The sequence below is a fragment of the Littorina saxatilis genome, linkage group LG10 (assembly GCF_037325665.1).
Source record: "Littorina saxatilis isolate snail1 linkage group LG10, US_GU_Lsax_2.0, whole genome shotgun sequence".
Classification (NCBI taxonomy): Eukaryota; Metazoa; Mollusca; class Gastropoda; order Littorinimorpha; family Littorinidae; genus Littorina; species Littorina saxatilis.
This window is the reverse complement of record NC_090254.1, coordinates 32,805,948-32,810,947: the sequence shown is the minus strand read 5'-3', so window position 1 is coordinate 32,810,947 and position 5,000 is coordinate 32,805,948. Positions and strand designations below refer to the sequence as shown.

General features: G+C 40.5%; 1 long non-coding RNA gene across 1 annotated transcript in view; it reads left to right on the top strand.

Annotated features, from left to right (window-relative positions):
- Positions 1-1,872, top strand: part of LOC138978618 (uncharacterized) — a 13,621-nt gene extending 11,749 nt beyond the window's left edge. Inside the window, exon 2 of the long non-coding RNA XR_011459747.1 lies at positions 428-1,872. This is a non-coding gene — a long non-coding RNA (uncharacterized lncRNA). The remainder of the gene's footprint in view (positions 1-427) is intronic.
- Positions 1,873-5,000: the final 3,128 nt, after the last annotated feature.

Here is a 5,000-nt window from a genome sequence, read left to right as displayed (position 1 = left end):
GTGTATCATGACTCATGTGAACCAGTTGATTGGCTAATGGCAATGCGCTTAAAACTGTTAGCACACTCTTAGAGTACCTAGCCCATTTCAGGTCTCCTCTAGCTCTAGCAGCCGGCAGCCAGCTGTCAACATCCCCCCCCCCACCCCTACATTTTTATTTTTTTTATTTTTATACAAAGCCGGGTTTTCCCTTGTAACATGCCCCTAATGGTTTTGCTGTGAGTGCGTAAAACTTACATTTTCTCTCTCTCTTAGAAACAAACCCAGAGAGCGTATTCATGCGCCTGTGCTCCCTCTTTCAATTTGAGAAGATTCTTCTCATCCTCTGTGTTAGTGACATGTAGCTTATCATCTCCACATTACCAAACAATGATGCTTGACCCTAAAATTCCCCGCGGCTAAAAGCAGAAGTGTTTTTTTCCGACAGATTTTGAGCTAGGCCATGCAGCATTTGGAATTGACTGATTGGATTGACTGTCCTCCGTACATGTAGCAGACGACAACGTCAGTTCAGTACCGAAATGAAAGGTTTCGCATATTTCAGGACAACAACGATGTAAATAGAAAACGCGAAGACTTCAAAACATTCTTACCATGTAATCATAGCACCAACCTCCCAGATGAATGCAGATACATTACGAAAAATAACATGCCAACTCTCTACAATTTTTATAGCATGTGTTTTTGCATTACTGTTGTGTTACGGTGCTTTGTGGGGGCATAAGATAGACATGGTCACAGGCGAAAGTAATTCGGCTTGGAAGCAAACACTATTCTGTAACTTTAAGGATATCTGCAGGATCCTCCGGGGCGGGGACGTAGCTCAGTTGGTAGCGCGCTGGCTTTGTAGCCAGTTGGTCGCTATCAGCGTGGGTTCGATCCCCACGTTCGGCGAGAGATTTATTTCTCGGAGTCAACTTTGTGCAGACTCTCTTCGGTGTCCGAACACCCCCGTGTGCACACATGCGCACGAAAAAGATCCCACGTTCACAGCGAAAGTCTCAGGGCTTGGAAAACACGAAGACACGCATGCATCATCTCTCGTCTCCGATTATCATGATCGTATTTCGATACTTTGACGAGACAAACCCAATGCTGGTGTGTCGAAGAAGACAGCCACTGCGGGCTTGTTCGAATCAAAGTATCACACCATATCTTCAACGTATTACCAATACCTGTCCCAATATAGACCAGTTGGTCTAAGAGGACGTTTAACCCTAATAGTCAGGATCCTCCCAGGATTGAGCCCTTACAAAAGGCCATGTTGTTGTGGTCTGGTTCAATGGAGGAGGGTCCTGTGGCTGCACCATTACCGACCTGTATCCATTGCTAGTCTTTCTCACCCTGTGAGAGCCAGGGGTTGGCGTGCTAAACAGAGTGATTTGGTTGGTGTACACCACGAGATTACTTCTGCAAGTATGGTACGTAATGGGCAAAACAGAGCTGAGACGTCAGCCAGGGGCCTGCTGATTTGCTGGTACAGATGAGGGCAATTGGATACAGAGAAGCGGAGGGGGTGCATTTCTAAATTATGATTTTACAAAAGTGGATAATGACTGCCTGTGGTTATGTCTATCTCCCCACTCTGCGCCCGATTATGCCAAAAAGTAGTAATCTGATAGAACAGCAATATGTTTTGTTTTTGAACCTCTGCATCTGTGTCAGAGGAATTGTGCTTTAGAGTAAGAGAACAGCTAAATGTTTGAGTGTACATGTATAGACATTTTTACCCGGGTCAGGGTTTTTTTGCTTAGAGAGGAATGTACAGCAGCAAGCTTGTTGCTAGTGGAATGTTGAACCCCAGTCAGGGGAGTTTGTTGATGTGTGGATACACATGGGTGTATACCAGTTCAATAAATGTTGGAACTGTTACTACCAGAGTTAAGTCTTAGATTGTGCGGTATGAGGATGGACGTTGTGTGTATATGTGTAAATATGTCAAAAGTGGTGTCTCGACATAACAATAATAATAGAACATTTATATAGCGCTTCTCCACGGCTCGAAGCGCATTACAATGGCTCGAAAGTGGGGGTGGGGGGTGGGGATGAGAAATAACATACAACTAATTACAATTCGCAATAAATGACGCCATATAAAACGATAACGGAACGGGGATGTCGTAAGGCGTCGGACATCGGTCATAGTCCGATTTACTGCCTCAAATGTCCGATTTGCATAATCTCGTGTCGGTCAGATGTCCTATTATACTTCGTTGAGGGCAGACAGAGTCCGATACAATTTCGCTTGCACGACATTCCTTTTAGACCGCCCAGCTGGGCCTTCCGGGCACTTAGCGGCTGTAAAATCAAGAGACCTGCATGACCCTTTTCTTACTCAGCATAATGTGAAAAGCACAACACAGCAAGACATTTGCACTGAGAACTGTTCCAGAGCATTGGCGGCTGATGTCGCCCAATGGCATGGAACCAGCCTCTCTCGAATAGTGAGTAATTACTTGACCTAAGGCACACACAAAAAAAAAAAAAATAGGTGTGGTTACGGTAACATAGCAAAATAAAATAGGGTAGGAAGGTAGGCAATCACTTTTTTTTTATTTTCTTTTTTTTTCTAATGTGTACAAATTAAACCTACTTGACAGCGAAATAAGTGTGCGACTCGGGCGATGTCGCTTTCATTGTGTTTTCTGCACTGGTTTTTTTTTCTGTTTTTTTTGGACAAATGTAATAAAAAGTTATAGGGTCGGCCCCTAAAAATAGGGTAGGTCGGGTTACCGTAACCACACCTATTTTTTTTTTAGGCCTAAACACCAGTTCAAGTTTTTGTTTGGGTACATTTTGTTCTCTTAAAAGTTGCACATATGCAAAAGCAAGAAACTCATTTGAAAATAGTTTGTTGTTAATTTCAAGCGGTCAATCAACATTGATTTGTTTCGACTTTTTTCTCTCCATGTACCGCCATGGGGTTTCCTGAAATAAAGTCTTTTTCTTGCCTTGCCTTGTTCATTTGTCTCATGAATTCATTGGTGAAATAACTTTTAAGGGAGATAACTGTACAATTTAATAATAATAATAATGACAGCTTATATAGCGCGAGCCATAGTAAACTATGCTCTCCACGCTTTACATATTAACTATCAATAAAAAATATACTATTTAAACAGCAAATACGTGTACATTTTAGAAAAATTACGTAGCACTAAACTTACTACAACACATCATCCACTTATGGGCAATACCTTGCAGATTGGGAAATCTGAATTTAAACACGCACACACATACTCACACCCACGCACGCACGGACACACAGACACACAGACACACAGACACACAGACACAGACACACACACACACACACACACACACACACACACACACACACACACACATAAAGCACAAACAAACATTATTTGAAAAGTGTTCACGTGTTCAAAATTATCGGAAACTATTTGCTTCCCAGATGAGGTATCCCTTCAACTACGCCTTCTCCCTATTCGTTCTGGAAGCATCAAACCTTGATTTTAGTCCATCTATTAGACAAAAAGTAAGTAAAAGTGACGTGACCTTTTAAACAAATAAATGTTATGTTAGATCAAGGATTGCCCAGGAGAGAGATAAAAATGAATGTAGGGCAAAAAATGCTGATTTATAAAATAATATATAAAACTTGAAGATGATGCCAATCGTTTGCACACATGTAACTTGTGTATCAATTGGTAAATTTATGCTGTGGATCAATAAATAAATAAACAAGTACAAGGAAACACAGGAGAAAGACTGATACAGGAACAAAGTAGAACACATAGCAGTTACTTCTCTGGTGAATTAAAAAAGGTGTTTCCACATATTAAACAAAAACTGAAATAAAAAGCATAAAAACAAAACAAAATAAAAGGACAAGATAACGATGAAAATGTACTTACCAGTACCATTAAGTGTAGCTGACGAAGACAATCGTCGAAACCGGTCCTTGTTGTTATTGTTCGTCACGTGTTTCTGGTACTGTAAAGTACATTTTCATTGTTATCTTTTTCTTGTTCTTCTCACCTGAAGTCTCTTGTTCCTATTCTATTAAAATAAAAGTACATATCAAAAGTTGTTACCAAATTTATAATTTTTTGGGGTCATTCAAGGCAAAGAATTCTTCGAACGTCAGTAGAATTATGAACGCCACTTTATGCACCACATGTTGAGGTATCATGCTTCTACCGCCTTTACCCCAGAACAGTTTTCAATGAAAACATGGTCGTTGCAAAAATCCGAACAATTTTGAATGAAAACATGGTCGTTGCAAACATCTGAACAATTTTGAATGAAAACATGGTCGTTGCAAACATCTGAACAATTTTGAATAAAAACATGGTCGTTGCAAAAGTTAGAACAATTTTGAATGAAAACATGGTCGTTGCAAAAGTCAGAACAATTTTGAATGAAAACATGGTCGTTGCAAACATCTGAACAATTTTGAATAAAAACATGGTCGTTGCAAAAGTTAGAACAATTTTGAATGAAAACACGGTCGTTGCAAAAGTCAGAACAATTTTGAATGAAAACATGCTCGTTGCAAAAATCAGAGCTAATTTGAATGAAAACATGGTCGTTGCAAACATCTGAACAATGTTGAATGAAAACATAGTCGTTGCAAACATCTGAACAATTTTGAATAAAAACATGGTCGTTGCAAAAGTCAGAACAATTTTGAATGAAAACACGGTCGTTGCAAAAGTCAGAACAATTTTGAATGAAAACATGCTCGTTGCAAAAATCAGAGCTAATTTGACCTCAACACTGGACAGTCACAGTAATAGACCATACTGACCCCTCCAAGCACCCTCTCACTCCCGTCAATAGCTGGTACCACCCTCAGGACAACAAGTCACAACATCCACCCCCCCCCTCCCTTTCCACTCTGGCTTGCCTAATTTAAAAAGAAATCTCAACGCATTGCTGCAACGCCCTCTCCCCTCCATTATCGAAAACTGCAGTCACACTCATCTACCCATTATGGCCATCAACTCATCACGTCGACCCTTTCGTGTTCT